Here is a 17,932-nt window from a genome sequence, read left to right on the forward strand (position 1 = left end):
GAATAGCAAAACAGGAAGAATGCTAGAGTCATTGCTCAAACAGATATCGGAGGACCAAGAAAGCACACAGGAGACTGCAGTAATTTAAGGTGGAGAACAAAGGGAAGAGATGGGGGTTATCAGAACCTGGAAGCTTGGAGAAACTTGGTGGTGGATGGGACACTGTGCTGTACCACATACATCTTCCTTCTCGACTAGAAGGGTATAAGCTGCTTGGGCTACTGCACGATGCTACTGCTACTGTACAACACTTCCGTTGGGGTTGACGCCCACACCCCAGCATGTGGTTTTTGTCTTTATTAGCTTGGTTCAAGCTCTGTGCTGGGCTGCAGGCCTTTGAGACAGGAGTCCACAGGCTCTCAAGTAAAGATCCCTAATTCGACCTTTCAAAATGTGGCTTTTCTGTTTCTCTCCGACTGAACTCCCCTCTCTCTAACTGAACTCCCCTACAAACACCCTACACCCCTAAGTAGACAGGCAGATGGTGTGACTCAGCAGGCCAGGCAAAGATGCATGAGGCTAGATAAAGGCACAAATGACCTCTATTGTCATTAGATTAAAAACAACAAAACAATGTTTAGTCTGCATCGGGGGTTCCATTGGCTCTATTAGTAAGTTTCTGAGTCATTTCTTTTTTCTTTTTTTCCCTTTTGTCCAACATGGGATTTGAACTTGGGGCCTGGGTGTTGTTCCTGAGCTCTTTTATTCAAGGCTAGTGTTCTACCACGTTTGAGCCATAGCTACAATTCCAGTAGTGTTCTGGTGGTTAATTGGGAATAAGAGATTCATGGACTTTCCTGCCCAGACTGGCTTTGAACTGTAATCCTCAGATCTCAGCTTCCTGAGTAACTAGGATTACAGTCTTGACCTCCTGGCTCTCAGAGACATTTCTGGATTTCTGTGCTGCTATGTTTGCCTAGATGTCTTCTTACATCCTTGTCTATTTCTTTTGTTATAAGGTGAATCATCCCAGAAGCTACATTTTGAAATATGGATTATTTGATTCTTTATTATACAGTTAGCAAGCTGCAGGCAGCCAGTTGTTAAAAGGCCTGCAGCATGCAAATGCGCATAACACAGATAGGAAACATGCTAAAAAGGAAAGAACAAAAACAATACCAACAAGCCAATTCAGCTCCAATGGAGAGCTGAACTGGGACTCCATGATGACTGGAGATGAGCCAGGAGACAGGACACAGGAGATGATCACGGAGACAACGTGGCAGGGCATCATGGTGGCTAGGCTGGTCCAGGCCTAAATAGGTGGGTGCAAGGGGCAGATCCACAGAAAATTTCCAGACCCTGGCACTGGACTGACAGAATCAGTAACCTATCAGCTAAGTGCCTGCCCTTGCTCCGGGGATCTGGACATGCCCATCACCTGGGAGGCAGAAGATGGGCAGGGAGTTTTCTTCCCCCAGCATGAAGACAAGATGCCAGACTCTATCATCCAACCATGTGCCAATATGGCGCTGGTGAGACCTGACCTCCTTACTTCACTTTGGCCTCCTGAATAGCTGTAGTCATCAGGGAAATGCAAATGAAAGTCATAGGCATCCATTAGAATAGCTAAATGATTAGAATGATGACAGCATACCAGGTATCAACCAGGAATCAGAGCATCTGTAACAAGAAAAACATTGTGGATAGGATTATACAATTCTCCCCTTTGGAGCACAGTTGGGCAGTTCCTGTAGAGGTTAAACATCTATCTACCATGTGACCTAGCCATTTCACTACTAGGTATTTACTCTATGAGAAATTAAAGACTAGGACCTACAAAGACCTCATGTTATCCACTTGATTTGTAGTAGTCTGGATGTAGTTAAGAAGGAATTACCTGTAAACTGTGTTCTAAACTGCTGTGTGTGTGTGTGTGTATGTGTGTGAACACGTGTGTGGGCACATGCATGTGCCTGAACTTGAGGGCTTGGGACCTGTCCCTTAGCTTTTTTTTTTTTTTAAACTCAAGGATAGCTTTCTATCATTTAAGCCATAGCTCCACTTCTAGCTTTTTAGTGTTTAATTGAAGAGTCTCTTGGAGTTCCCTGCCCTGGCTAGTTTGAACTGTGATCCTCAGATCTCAGCTTCTCGAGTAGCTACTATTAGTGGATTGAGCCACTGGCACCTGGCAGCTTTGACAATTGTGTAGTACTTTGTAGCTCTCAGGGGGTGAATTCCTATGTGTATGTTTCCCATCTCCAAACAACAGGAAAGAGCTATGATTCTCAGCCCCACTTTATATAGATGGGGAGCCTGAAGTTCAGAGAAAGAGCTGACTTGTATATCACCCTTTGGTTTTCCACAACAAACAAACAAAAAAAAAACCAAACCCAAATCCCCCCAAACAACCTATAAAACAAAGAAAAGAACCCACAAATGCTAACTGTGAGACACAGATCCAAACGCAGAGTAGTACCATAGCTTCTGTTCCCAGCTCTTGCTCTGCTTCTGAGCTGATCCCAAAGGGCCTGCAGAAAATCGATAAAAAAAAATAAACCATTTAAAATGCAAAAAAAAAGCATGTTTGGCTGTGCAAGGCTTCTTTTCAGGAGCCTAGTTGAGTGTCTGTTCTGGCCCTTCCTCTTCAGAAGAACTTTAGGGCTGTGTTTTTGAAACTAGTGGCCAGTCCTATGGGGCCTGGGGCATCTCATGCAGTCCACTCACCTGTGGATGGGGTGAGGGTTGATGGTGGGTCTAGAGCTAACTGGGGATCTGTGGTTCATCTTCCACACTTCCTCCCTGGTGTCCATCACGTGACCACTGCCTTCTTTCCTCAGGGCTTAGTTCCAGCTCTTCCTGAGTTGGGCCATCATGGAGCAAACCCTTACCTGCTTCAGGGCACAGAGGAGCAAACACCTGTGTGGTGGATGCTATGATTTATAAACTCCTGAAGCAAACTCCTGTCTTCCTGGCCCTGCCCTTCACCAAGCTCAAAGTATTCTTACTCCATCGTTTCAATTCACATCCAGTGACTAGTTACAAAGAGCCTAGCCCCTTCCTTAATTCATCATGGCCACTTAGATGAAGCCCATGTCAATGATATCAAAGCAGACCCGCATGATGCTGTTTTGGTTTCCCAGTCTGAGACTCATCACTGGATTTCCTCTTTTCTTCCCTTCCTTCCTTCCCTTCTCCTCCTTCCTCTCCTTCTCCCTCTCCCTTTCCCTCTCTCCCTTCCTTTCTCCCTTTCTCTCTGTTTGAGCTGATACTGGGGCTTGAACTGAGGGCCTCAAGCTCTGGCTTGGCTTTATTGCTCAAGCCTAGCCTTCTACCATTTAAGTGCCCCATCCCCACCACCATTTCTGGCTCTTGTTAATTGGAGTAAGAGTCTCATGGACTTTTCTGCCCTGGGTTGGCTTGGAACTACAATCCTCAGATCTCAGCCACCTGAGTAGCTATGATTACAGGCTTGAACCACTGCTGGTTAAATTCATCCAATAAGCCCTTTTTCATACTTCAGCATTTCTTCATTTTGGAGTGAATTTTACATTTGTTAAGTCTTTACTATTCTTTCCTCTTCTTTTGGAAAGTTCTTATTAAGCCAGGGGTATATCTTACAGCGATGGTGTTTGAGAATTGGGAAATAAATTATGGTGAAAGCTCTATAATTATTTCCCAGAACAGTGGGATTTGAGACCAATAGTGAACCTTCATCCTTTCCCTGTGGGTTTGCTTTCTGTTTGACACAGATGTTGTACACAGTTGCATGACATTCATTTTGTTGTTAGTGGTATATTGTTTTTTTCCCTGTCTATCTACCTAATGGGATCCTGGAATCAAACAGCATAAGAACATAAAGCTATATTTAGATTTGTTCTGACACATCTCATATCCCTGACGACTACACTTGGTGAAGCAAATTTGACCTTAAGAAAAATGACATTGAGAAATCTAGCCGCTATTATAAAAACCCATTCAGCATGGAGAAAATGATGTGTTTTCTCCAGTTGGTACCCATGTAATTTATGTCAGCAGAAAGCCAATCACTTCACTATGAACTGAAAGTCAAGTTCACTCAGGAGATCTTGGGCCTTCTCCTTGTCCCGACAGAAGGAACTGCACATTCTCTGATCAAATGAATGGTGGTGGGAGGAGGCGAAGGGAGGGTGGAGGAGAGGGAGACCACGTCTCCTGTGTGCTTCTCACTTCCTGTTAGTCAACGGCTCCAGGAAGTTGACAGTGAGAGAGAACCCAGGAGGCTTGTAGAGGTGACACTGGAAATAGGGGGTATGATTTTAATAAGGCTTCTTCCCGAAGCGAGGATGTCATTTCCCACTGCCATATTTAAATGGCTAGATTTCTCCAGCGAATGTAGATTCCTTTGGTCTTCATGCAACTCACTTCATGGACACTTAGGCCTGGGCCTCTCTATTTGGATGGAGCAGTTGTTGGTATTTGTCGGAAACCACAAGTGTGCAAGAATTATCGCATACGTTTTATTTTCTCTCCATCTCATTTTCTTTCAGCCGTGCACGCTTTGAAGTGCAAAGGTCTGGGGAACATGAGCTGCCAGTTCCCAACGAGTCCCTGTACAGGTCATCCTGTCACAGCCCTGTGGCTCCCGACCTTTTCCCAGTCACTCAGACCTAAGAACCTCGCAGACAGCTTCCTAAGTCCTAGCTCTAGGGTCACACTAATTAGCTTCCTTAAGTCCTGGCTCCTCTCTGGGTATCCACTTGGATCACTGAAGCTCCAGGATATGTAGAATCAATCTCTCTTCTCTTTCCTCCTTTCCCAGGTTCCCTTCACAGATCTCCACATTCTCCTCTCCAGGGCAGAACTTAAATGAGGTCAATAAGCTGGCGCCTGTAGTAATCCTAGCTACTCAGTTCCCTGAGATCTGGGGATTGCTGTTGCAGCACAAGCAGAAAAATCTGTGAGACTCATATTCCCCATTAATCACCAAAAGGTGGGGAGTGGATCTTTGTTTCAAAGGGGTAGAGTCCCAGCCTTGTAGGAAGAAGGTAAGGGCAACTTGCAGGCCCTGAATTCAAGCCCCAGGACCAGCACGCATGCAGGGACACACACACACACACACACACACACACACACACACACACACACACACACAGTGAGCTCAATGCAGCATCCTTCAAAAAGTATTATTATTATCATTTTGGTATTTAGTTTGATCTTCCCCAGCGATTGTGATGAAAACATTACCTTCCTTGCACTGGGTGGGACCTTCCTCACCTCATGCTAATGACGGCCCCTGATTTTGGGAACAAGCACTGTGGGCCCTGTGGCTTGATTCTCTTTTCTCTCTTGGGGACCAGCTTGAATCTCAGGAGAGAAGAGGGATGAGTCAAGGAGAAGCAGCCATGAACCATTAGCTCCAGATATCATCGAGTCATGCGTGGCATGAAGGCTTGAGCTCGCTGTCATGTTGGTGATCTCTCTCGCATGGTGGAGAGAGGAGGCATGGCTGTGCCAGGAACAGAAACATTTACTGCGGCTGCTGCCTCAGTTCCCTGCAACAGTTAAACCTGCTTTTCAGCTTGGATTCTTAGTTGTGGAGTCGAAGCCACTGATAAAGTATCTACCAGAAAAGTCAGGACAGAAATGACAATGGCCCAGGACCAATGACACCTTTCATTTCCCCCATCCTTTCCCTCAGCCCTCATTCCTTATTTTCCTCTATGGTTCCAGGCAGCTTTGCAGGTCTGTCCTCATTAAGAAATAAAAGCAGAAACAAACAAACACTTTAAACCCCTCAACAGTCTCCTCTCCTTGCCCCCGCCCCAAACCCCTCTGAGATCAATAAAGTTTGCTCCCAATTTAATATAAAATCCCAAAGGAAAGCCTTCAAGCGGAAGTGAGTTTTTCCTGTTGTGTTCCTTCTTTCAAACTTCCTAGGAGTGAGGTAGGAGGTAGGGTGGGAGTCAACATCACGAGAAAATCCAGCAGAGCCCCTGCCTGGGGTCAGGTGGACTAGCCTTTGCACCTGCCAGCTGGTCACTTCCAACCTGCCTGACTTAGCTCATAAAAATCATGAAACATGGGGCTGGGAAGGTGGCTCAGTGGTAGAGCACTTGCCTTGCATGCCTGAGGCCCTGGGTTCGATTCCTCAGCACCACATAAGCAAAAAGAAAAAAGCCGGAAGTGGCGCTGTGGCTCAAGTGGTAGAGCACTAGCCTTGAGCTGAAGAGCTGAGGGACAGCGCCCAGGCCCAGAGTTCAGGCCCCATGACCGGACCCACCTCCCCCCCCCAAAAAAAAATCATGAAACATGTATAACACCTCCCCTGCCCCCACATACCCTTGAGTGTAATTGTGTGGCTGTTGAGTGTGGCCAGTGGGGAAGAGGGACAGAGAATGTTGGAGGGTGAATCATATCAAAATACATTGTGTAGTTGGGCACCAGTGGCTCCCGCCTATAATCCTAGCTACTCAGGAGGCTGAGATCTGAAGATGGTGGTTTGAAGGCAGCCTGGCAAAAGAAACTCTGTGAGACTCTTATCATCCATAAGCTACTCAAAAAAGCCAGAAGTGGCACTGTGGCTCAAAATGGTAGAGTGCTAGTCTTGAGGGATAAAGCTCAGAGACAGCACCCAGGGCCTGACTTCGAGCCCTGCCATCGACAACGATGACAACGATGACAGTGACAACCACCACCGCCACCACTACCACCAACACCAAAACTTTGTGTAGTATATGACGCCATTGAATAAGAGAGAAGGAAGGGAGAGGAAGAAAGAGTGAACAGAGGAGGGCTGATCTGATTAAGGTGTAACTTATGCATGTGTGAAACACCACAGTGAAAACCCTTTGCACAATTAATACAGACTAAAAGAGAAAAGCCTGACAGGAGGGAAAGTAAAACAGGGTTCGATACTAGTGAAAGAGAGCAGAGCAGGATCAATATCTTATATTGCATATTCATGTATGAAAATAGCATAATAAAACCTATTGAAATTGTTTTAAGAAGGGAAAGGGGATGAGAATGAGGCAGAGAGAGAGAGAGAGAGAGAGAGAGAGAGAGAGAGAGAGAGAGAGAGAGAGAGAGAGAGAGGAGAGAGAGCGCCATGGGAGGGGTCAATTTGATCAAGGGAGCTTTTATGAATGTGTAGAAATATACTGAAACCTCCCTTACACAACTAATACATACTAATAAAATCATGTAAGAGCTGAACATAACTCTGGGCACAAAAAAGGTTAGTCAAACCCCATCTATAAACACACAACAACAACAACAACACAAAACAAACCCAAGTGTACTGGCTGACACTTGTAACTGGAGATGGCATGTGTGTGCAGGGAATCACAGTCTGAGACTAGCCCTGGGTAAATACGAGACTCTCTGAAAATGAACTAAAAAAAAATAGAAAAAGGGCTGGGAACCTGGTTAACGTGGTAAAGCCCTTGCCTAGTAAGCACAAAGCTCTAACCTCAAACCTCATACTTGCAAAAGAAACCCCTTTTTGTGTGTGTATGCCATTCCTGGCACTGTCCTCTAGCCACAGCTCCACTTCCAGAGTTTTGGTAGTTTATTGGAGATAAGAGTCTCACAAATTTTCCTTCCTAGGCTGGCTTTGAGCTGCAAAACTCAGATCTCAGATTCCTGTGTAGCTAACAAGCCTGCATCACCAGCACCCAACTGTAGAAAACCAATTTTTATATATAATGTGAGTTGAATATTTCAAATATTACATGGTACATCTTATTCTTGTAGCCCATGCTCATCTATGTAAACAATTGCACGTTACCTTCCATAAATGCAAATTAGTGTGAGCCATCTACGTTGGCTGGATTGAATGAAATTTTGCTCCCCCCCAATTGTCTTCTGCATGGAGTATTTGGTTAGACGTGCTCCAACACCATTTTTCTATTGTCTGAGGGGAACTCGCAGACAAGTGCTTTGGATTTATTAGTGCAAATGCCTCCCCAAGGATTTCATTCACCTCTATAGTTCCATTAACCTGCAACAAGGGAGACAGTCCTGCTCCTAGCACCATCCTAACCTGGTAAAATATAGAACTGGAATCCAGTTTGTATTCTCCTTTTCTCTACCGGTCTGATAGCCTGTCATTTATGTGTATGCACTTTTTTGGACTATTACAAAGCTGGAAGCATGCATGAACAGTTTGCAAATCATGCAGAGACCTCTGGGTCCCACCCTTCTTCAGCTTGGACTAACTAGCTCATGAGAGGGAAGCCCTTTTGTTAATGCTGGAAACAGAACGGACAACTCAGGCTTTTCCCAGCCTGAGCAGCAGGTGGCGCTCCTGACATTTGGAATCACACTGGAGCCTGCAGTCTGCTGCATTCACTGGCCTGCTCTAAAACATGATTTGCAGGTTGTAACATTGCAGTGTGTTTGTTGCTGTCTTTAAGATGGAGTCTAATTATGTAGCCCAGGCTGGTTTTGAACTTGAGATCCTCTTGCATCAGCCTCTCTAGTGCTGGAATTACAGGAGGGTCCAATCATACTCAGTTGTTTTGTTTTAAAAATATCTTCACTGTGATGAATTTATGTAGGCTGGGCTGCTGTTTGGTCCTCGGGCTTTATATCCTTTTTTCCTTTTCTTTCTTTTTTTAAGGATATACATCAGCATTGTTTCTAGCCTGATAGCAGATAGCTTGGAGGGAAGACCTTCATACTTTCCTAAAGGCTGGCAGGCTGGCTCTCTTAAGCTAATCTACTGCAGAGCCTCTTACTTGTACTCTGGTGGGTCAATTCTAGTGCCAAGGAGAAAGAATACATCTTTTCTGCCTGGTCCACTCAGTCGAATGGACCTCTAAGATGGAAATGTGGTGACTTTATCTTAAGAGCATGGTAGCCCGATCATCATCACCATCACCACCACTACTGCCACTACCACCACCACCACCACCACCATCAGCCTCCCTCCTTCTCCCTCCCCCCTCTTTCTCAGGGTCTTGGTGGCTCCCTCTCCCTCCCTCCCTCCCTCCTCTCTCTCTCTCTCTCTTTCTCTCTCTTTCTCTCTCTCTCACTCAGGGGCTTGGTGGTAGCTGGATACTTATGGCTAGAGCTCTACTACTTGATCCATTCCTCCAGTCCAGCTTTTGGCTGCTTAATTGGAGATGGAATCTCTCAGACTTTTTTGCTTTGGTTGCCTTTGAACCTTGATTATCTGGATCTCAGCCTTCTGAGTAGCTAAGATAATAGGTGTAAGCCACTAGCCCCTGACACCAGCATGCATTTCTCTTTAATGATGAGGAGATTCTGAGTTTGCTGTGTGGCCTCAAGTGTTCTTAGGTGTGATTTTCCCCTTCAGGAGTGGCAGCACCTTCTTCATCATGGTCACTTCTAGGACGCCTCGCACCTGGGTGATTCATGGTATCATTTTGAATGTCTCTGGAGAGATTAACCATCGAACGGTAACATTTAAGATACAAGGATGCGCTTGTTCACCTTTCCCCTGAACATCTAGTGTCCTGGGAAAAGAACAGGCTTACTTGATTTGTTAGAATAAGATCTTTCTCTCTCAGCCCAGGCTTTTGTTTTCTTTTTCTTTTGGGCAGGGAAAGCTTGAGTGAATACGTTCTGTCCACCTTGGAACCAATCCCACATACATTGTCTATGATGGAGCTGTGTAGGATCCTCCCTGAATGCTCTCTTTGCCACTGTGCTCCAGCTCTACCTTCAGTGCTGGGACTCCAAGTATTTCCTCACCAAAGGCTATGACAGAGGCAGGAGCAGAGCAAGCTCTGACCTTAGATTGTTTCTGCATCCTGTCTTGCAAAAAAAAAAAAAACAACACAAAACCCTGAGGCAGAGGATTACAAAGCCTGCGTGCGTGAAATCCAAGGAGATAAAAGCAGGAATAAGCGAAACATTGCTTATTATCTCAGAAAATGTATCTCCTGCCAAGTTTTGGAATCCCTGCTGCCTGCTTTGCTTGTGATACGCCAGGGTTTCTCTCCTGCTCACTTTCCAGAACATTCTGTGTCCTCTTTCTCTGCTGTGATGGCTCTGGTATGACTGTGACTTAGCATGGCCTGACTTTGTGAATTCTACCAGGACACAATCTTTTCTTGTACTCAACTGAGCTAAAAGAACACATCCTGGAATAACCCAACACTGGCTCTGGTTGATTTGATGTTCAATGCACTCCAGCAAAGACAATGAGTACATTGCTTTATTTTAAATTGAATTAGGGTTTGTTGAATTTTCTCTGGCCATGCTCATTCCCAAGGCCAGAGAAATCTTGACAACTGAACAAGAGTGAGCAGGTGTGAAAAACAATTCAAGGTATGCCTGGCACCTGTGTCTCACACCTGTAATCCCAGTCACTCAGGAAGGTGAAATCTGAGGATGATGGTTCGAAGTCAGCCTGGGCAAGACAGTCGGTGTGACTATATTATCTCTACAATTAATTACGAGAAAGCTGAAAGTGGAGCTGTAGCTCAAGCGGTGGTGTGCTAGCCTTGAACAAAATAGCTCAGGGACAGCACCTAGGCTGAACCTGAGGCTTGAACTGGACTGGCACAAAGAAAAAGAAAAAAGAAAAAAAGAATCTGAGGCAGAGTGATGCTTTGGTTTTCTGGGTGCATCCTTTGATTCAGATTTTAGGTGCCACAGGCTGGTGCCTCACAAAGCAGCCACCAGATGGTGCTGTAGTCAACATCCTGGCTTCCACTACCTGGTGAGGAGAGAGACTACCCAGGAAATTAGTGCCCTTACACCAGGCCACTGCTTGCCTGGCCTGGGGGCACTCCTCTACTTAGCTGGGATCAGAAAGGGAGGCCAGTTTTGCTGGGCCCATCAATGCCGGGAATGTTCCTGCTCCCTGACCTTGTCCTTGAGAGATAGCACTGTACTGGCTTTGGATAAATACTTTTCTGGCAATCTAGCTTTGGTATCTTTCTCATTTTCTACCTACTAAGGTTAATCTCTTAAAATGGGAGGTTTCTGTCTGGCAAGATACTGATTGGGTCATCATAACAAGATCTTCTTGCTCACAGCCATGAAAAGCTCATAGATAAGAGCTCTAAGTGTGCAGCCCTGGCTTTCAGCTTTTTACCCAAGAGCAAGTATAGGTGGACCAGGCCCAGGCAGGGGCTGATGCTGGTGTAAGACATATGGGAAAATCTTGGCTGAGCTGTTGGTTGGTCAGAGGATGGGTCTGTGCCTGAGACAAGACTCTCAAGATGAATGATGCTGAAGGGTGGGTGTGGCTGGGAGAGGGCCTTAATGCACATGGCTTTTACAGAAAAGTACAAAGTAGTCCTAATTTTGCTCAAGATGCTTAAAAGACTGTTCAAGAATGTTCTAAAGTTTAGAGGTCTATTGTCAAATTGTTGCTTTGGAACATCTATCTCTCTGGGCATGCAGCATCTCACATGAGCATAAACCGTGTGTAATGTGATCCAAGGCAGGCTTGGCGGATGGGAACTGGAGCAGGATTGCAAGGCTGTGGCCACTGCCTAGGCTAAGAAGCACTCTAGATTTATTTCTGCTCAACTGTGGAGAGACCGAAAGATGGGTACAGTTTGAAGGCTATTCCTGGAGATCTCTCTCTCTTTCTCTCTCTCCTTCCGTCCCTCTGTGTTTCTCTTTGTTTCTTTCTTTCTCCCCCTCTCTCTGTTTCTCTCTAGTTATGTTTCTCTTATCTCTCATTTTCTCTGTTTCTTTGATCAGTTCTTTCATTCACTCATTCTGCCTGTCCTCTCCTCTCTCTCTCTCTCTCTCTCTCTCTAACATCCTTAATTCCTAGATTAGGAGAACAAGATGTGCTAAGGGCTGATTTGCTGAAGCTGACTAGAGCTGAAGCTGTCATCAAGAAGAGATAAGGCCCTGGGACTGAAATGTCCAAATTGTACAATTTCTTTTCTAATAACAAGTGCTGACAGTTGAGAAGCCCGTATCATTGTAATAAAATAGCTAAGGGTCAGCCAACACTTAAAGTCAGAAAACTAAAATATGTCGAACATACTCAAGATACTCCATTGATTAGCATTGTATTTTCGTATGTAGAAACTCACATTTGTGTTATAAAATTAAATTGTTTCTTGATATAAAAAATTTTTTTTTTGGTTGGTTGAGGGGCCTGAACTCTGGGCTTGGGCGCTGTCCCTCAGCTCTTCAGCTTAAGGTGAGTGCTCTACTGCTTGAGCCGCAGCGCCACTTCTGGTTTTCTAGAGGTTTATTGGAGATAAGAGTCTCAGGGACTTTCCTGCCCAGGCTGGCTTTGAACGGTGATCCTCAGATCTCAGCCTCCTGAGTAGCTAGGATTACGGGCGTGAGCCACCGTGAAACCTGCTTTTTTCCCCTCTTGGCCAATGGATTTATTTTATGTAAAAGATAAACTGCTGCAAAGAAGGGAGATGAGAAAAGCAAGACACAGGATTCATTTGAAGGATCTAGAACCCAGCTCTCAACTCCAAGTCCAGTACTCTTGCTGTTCAGATTCACTGTGGCCATACCGTAATGAAACCTGTTTTGATTGCATGCTGTAAAATCTCAGAAGCAGGGGCTGGGGGTTTAGCCCAGCGGAAGGGCGCCAGCCTGGCGCGCACAAGGCCCTGGGTTCAGTCCTCAGCCCTGGAAAAAAAATCTCAGAAGCAGATCTTGAAGTTATATGTATGTGTGTAAAAACCATCATGGTGGTTCAAGCCTGTAATTCCAGCAACTTGGAAGGTGGAGATTGAGAGGATTGCTCTTCAAGACAAGTCTGGGCAAAGACATTAGTGAGACTCCATCCCAACAAAACAAGCAGTTGTTAGAAGTGCTGTGGCCTAAAACCAGCTTTGTGCAAAACTACAAGACCCAATGGTGCTGTGGTTCTAATGGTAGAGCACTCACTTTGAGCTGAAAAGCAGAGGATGGCACCCAGGCCCAGAGTTCAAGCCCTTCAACTGACCAAAAAGCCCCAAACAACAACAAAAAAAGCAACTGCAAGACCCTGCTTGAAAAAGAACTAAGCCAAGTGTGACCTGGAGGTATGGTTCAGATGGTAGGGTGTCTGAGTTCAAACCCCAGGGTCATTAAAAACAAAAACAAGTACTTCCATAGAGATTGGCTGAAAGTTTTCCAGAACCTTCTAGAATATGTACAATATTTCAAGGATAAGTCTAATACTTCTAAGACATATTGCTTCTTCTAGAAGGTTGGGTAGAGATAAGCCAGGTCAGAGGCCTAGGAGGGTCATGAACACATCGTTTTTCTTAGAAACATGGCTCCTCACAGCTGTCCTCTATGCTCCTTTGCCCATCTTTCCACCAGAGGAGGAAACAGTGCCCCCAGCTTTAGCTTTGAAAGTGCCCAAGATTGGGCCTGAAGTGACTACCATCCTTGACCTTCCATGATAGAACACATGTCAAGCTATTTCTGAGGAGTGACAAGTAGCCCACAAAGGTCTCAGTGGTTTACAAGAATCACTTTCTTAAAAAAATAATCAACAGATGAACCAGATGTCAGTTGATCTTGACTGGTTGTGACTGAGTTGGAGATCACTGTAAGCAGAGCATGGCGGCTGAGTGGTCTGGCGCTGGGTGTGGTGGTTGGGGGGTGAACTTCATTTTTTGCTGCAAGACCCTGAGTCTCTTGAGCAAATGTCTGCAACTTCCCTAGACCGGCAGCCATCCTGGGCTCTTTCAGTGTCCCAGTGTCCCCATCATTGTGATCAGTCACCTTCATGCTTTTGCTCTTGTCCTGTGCTGTGGTGGTCTATGGAGAACATTTACTCTCAGTGACCAGTTAAACTTTTCAGAGCTTTCTGTCCCTTTTGAGGGGTCTTTCCCCCCTTCTACTGTCCTCTCCTCACCCACACTCTTTCCTGGGATCATCTCTCTTAATGAAGTGGAGAGATCCGGTCTGGCCGGAACCATCTTGGCCACATGGTGGATGGTAGGGTCTGGCATCTTCTCTTCATGGTGTGGGAAGGTGAAGCCCCCACCTCCCAAGTAATGGCTGGGCTTGAATCCCTGGAGGCAGAGGCCGGGACTTGGATGATAGGTTACTAAACCTGTCAGTCCAGTGCCTGGGACCCAAGTTTCCTGTGACCTGACCTGACCCTATTTAGTTTAGGACCAGCTCAGGTACCATTATGCCATGCCACACGTCTCCTGTCGCCTGTCTTTTCTCCGGTCACCATGGCGTCCCATTTCAGCTCTCCATTGGAGCTGAATTGGTTTGTTGGTATTGTTTTTGTTCTCTCTTCTCCAACCTTCACGGCTCAGTTTCCTAACAGTGTTAAGTGTATTTGTGAGCTGCAGGTCCTTGTGACAACTGGCCGTCTGCAGACCGCTAGCACTCCAATAAAGACTCCAAAATTCGACATCTCTAAATGTGGCTCCTCTGTTTTCTCGTGATGGATTTATATCTGATTTAAGGCACAGCATTATTAACTGTGGCTCAGCCTTTCGCTCTCCTAAGAATCCAAATAATACAATGCTTTCTTTTTTCTTCTTTAGTAGCTTTGTTCCTTTCAGTTCCTGGAATGATTTATAAAACCCAAAGGTAGGTGTGGATTCTAGAACTTATGTAACTGACACCAGTAGGGCCTGAGCTGGTCTCTCCCCCAGAGGCAGATGCAAGCACTCACGCTGACGCACGGCGCTCACGCTGACGCACGCATGCGCTGAGACAAGAGCAGTTTCTAGGTCCCGCATTGGCCAGCCAGGAGATTCTTAGGAGGGGCCTTCCTGTTGCTATGGCCTTCAGCCTTGGCTCAGAGCTGTTGACCCCCCACACTGCTTTCCAGCAAGTTCTTAGCATCCTGTGAGCCTCAGCTGGTCCAGCCTATAGCTGGACCATCTAATGTTCAGTATGTATGGACAGCACCTTGTCCAAATCCCAGCCCATCCCAGGCCTCCCCTGGGAGAAAGGCAAGAAGGAAAGTTCCCAGTGGGTGCCATTGTTTCTGTAATAATAATACCTTATCATAAAGTCTATTGTTAGTCTAGTTTTAGGTGATCAGAACAACTGAGCAGCCTATATGGAGTTTTCCTTCCACACCTCTCCATCCCCAACACAGGTTCCCTTAACATCTTTGTGTGGTATGTGGGTTGTATCAACGAACCAATATAGAAAGAGATACATGGCTCCTGACTATAAGTATCACTTTACACTAAGCTTCACTCTTTGAGTCGTACAGTTCTGAGGTTTCAGCCTATGCACAAAGGTATATATCTATTATTACAGTTTTAGTGGAATGTCTCCCCCAATTTTACATTTCCTTGTGTTTCAGTATCCATCTTTCTTTCTTTCTAGCCCCAGATCCCTCTTGCTCTGTTGAGTTAAATAGCTTGTCACAGGCAGATTAATCTTCTCTAACCCTAGAGTTGAAACCAGAACAGCTCTTCCTCCTGACTCTTGTTTCATAGGAAAGCTAGAGGGCTTCCTCTGTCTACCCTCTCAATCCCTCAGGGATATAGGGGAACCTTTTTTGTCATCTTACAGGGGGCAGATATATGAAGCACACTCACACATGTCCGGTGACCTTCTCCCCTCCTCCATGACGGGCTAGCTGAGACCTGGCCGTTGAGATGTGGGAAGGCAGCCACGGAAACCCCAGCGATTGTATCTTCTTGTGATAACTCTTTTATTTCTGCCTTCATCTCCAGAGAGAATGAGCAACAGACTTGATGCTCTCCTGCATGAGCAGGATCTGGTGGAAAATTTAATTTTCCTTGTGAGTTTCCTGGAGTCAGAGGCCAAGACTTTCATTAATCACCGTGAGAATCTTCTGCCAATTGCTGGTGGGCAGGACCATCCTGTTTATCTTCCCAGTCAGCCCTTCCGAGGAACCCAAATTAACCTCTCACATTTGTCTCACCCTGACCTGCCCACCCACCTGCTCAGGGTTGACTTCCTTCACTGGCGTTGAAATAGTTCTTCCTTTATGCAGATTCTGCCCTCTGTAGCAAGATCTCACCACACAGACATTTCTCTGTAACTCCAGCCTTCATAATGCAGAATGGAAAAGATGTGACACATGAATTGGAAGCTTGGTTTGCAATGCAGGGACAGTGTCTGGTTCTCACACAGAGCTCTCTGAATTGTTGCTTGCAACTTAGATCTTGAGTCGGGGTGGCTCTGGGCTTGGTTTTATCCTAAAAGCGGTGAGCTGGTCAGGTTCTGCAGGAAACAGATGGTGCATGTGAATATAATTTGGGCCAGTTTAATGAGGGTATTGTTTGCAAAGATGGAGAAAGATGACGTGCCCAACAAGCAGTGGTAAAGCACTATTGGAGAAAAATAGGTAGAAACCATTGTCTCTCCCCGACAGGCTAGGGAAAGGAGTGTGACAAGAGTTCTAACTGTTGGAAAAGGGTTACCAAGAAAGAAATGCCATCCTGGGTAGCCAAGGGTAGAAGTAGGGGTAGGGAATAAACACACAACTCCACGCTCCTGCTTCTCAGTTGCTTGTTGGTAACTCTATTTACCAAATATAACCAGAAGCCAAAGGCCAACAGAATGCGTGTGATGTGCTCTGCACAGTTCAACCTTCTGAGGCCCACAGCAAGGGAGAGGAGAATGGACAAGAAGTGGAAAGAAGAAATCATAGAGAACTCAGCATAAAAGGAGACCAGGGTCAATGGACACATTGTGGTGGAAGAAAATGTAGTCATTTATCTTACCCTACAGCCAGTAGAATGAAATACCAAACTTGTTTAGCGATGAATGACTTTGTAGCTATGTGATAAACATTGCCAGGTACCAGTGGTTCATGCCCATAATCCCAGCTAGTTCAAAGCCAGCCCTGCTTTAAACTTTGAACTCATAGCTCCAAGTAACCACTAAAAAAACCAGTGGTAGAGTGCCAACCTTGAGCAAAATCAACAAGCAAGAGTGTGAGGTTCTAGGTTCAAGCTCCAGTAACCCTCCTCCCCTCACACCCCTCTCCAAGAAAACAAAAACCATGTACTTAGTTATTTATGATTATGTAGTTATGTGACATAATTATAAATAAAAAATATAAGAAAAAAATACTAGGCTTTCCTCTCACTGTGTTTGCTTCAAGTTAATCATTTGGGGAAAATGTCAAGTTGTATTTTTTCCCCTGAATTTTATTTTCATGAATTTAACAAAAAAGGACCCAAAGAATGATTTAGAAATATAATAAATATGTTCTTTCTCAGAATATGCTACAGGATTTGCCATCTTGGAAATACCATCTTGACTAGCAGGGAGTATTCATTTCAAATAAATCACTGGCTTGTTTTACAAAAAAGAAAAGCTTATTGAAGCAGCCAAGGAAAAATAACATGTGGATCTATTATTCTTTTTTTTTTTTATATTTTATTTTATTTTATTTGAAAACATACTGTACAGAGGGGTTACAATTACATGGGCAGGAAAATGCATATATTTCTTACCAAGCATTGCAGCCTCCTCCTTTGTTTACCCTTCACCTCCCTTCCCAGCCTCCCCCCTCCCCGCCACCCAATCATACCCCCCCTCCCTCCCCCCCACCGACATTGTAAAGCTGGTTTTGACATGACATTTTGTACTTCTCATTGTTGCAACAGGTCCACCTGAATCCTTAAACGACTTGTTTATCCCCGTCTCCTCCACATGTTATACTGACATCAAATATAGTGAAAGCGGGGGTTACACTGTGGGGGAGGGACATACAAAGCAACAAAGAAATAATATTATAAATGCGTTAGAAACACATGCATGAATGAAACAAAAACATTAAAATACATATTTGAGGGTTCGTTTTCCTAACATCACATTCTCTGACTTTTTCCGCTTGACTCATACCTATACTAGATATTGCAAATAAGGGAAACCATGGGACCTATGTTTCTTTGGGCCTGGCTTACTTCACTTAATATAGTTTTTTCCAAGCCTTTCCATTTCCTAACAAATGGGGCAATGTCATTCTTTCTGATGGAGGCATAGAATTCCATTGTGTATATATACCACATCTTCTTGATCCATTCATCTACTGAGGGGCATCTGGGTTGGTTCCATATCTTAGCTATGGTAAATAATGCTGCAATAAACATAGTTG

This window comes from Dipodomys spectabilis, unplaced genomic scaffold (assembly GCF_019054845.1).
Source record: "Dipodomys spectabilis isolate Male_0828 unplaced genomic scaffold, ASM1905484v1 ptg000365l, whole genome shotgun sequence".
Classification (NCBI taxonomy): Eukaryota; Metazoa; Chordata; class Mammalia; order Rodentia; family Heteromyidae; genus Dipodomys; species Dipodomys spectabilis.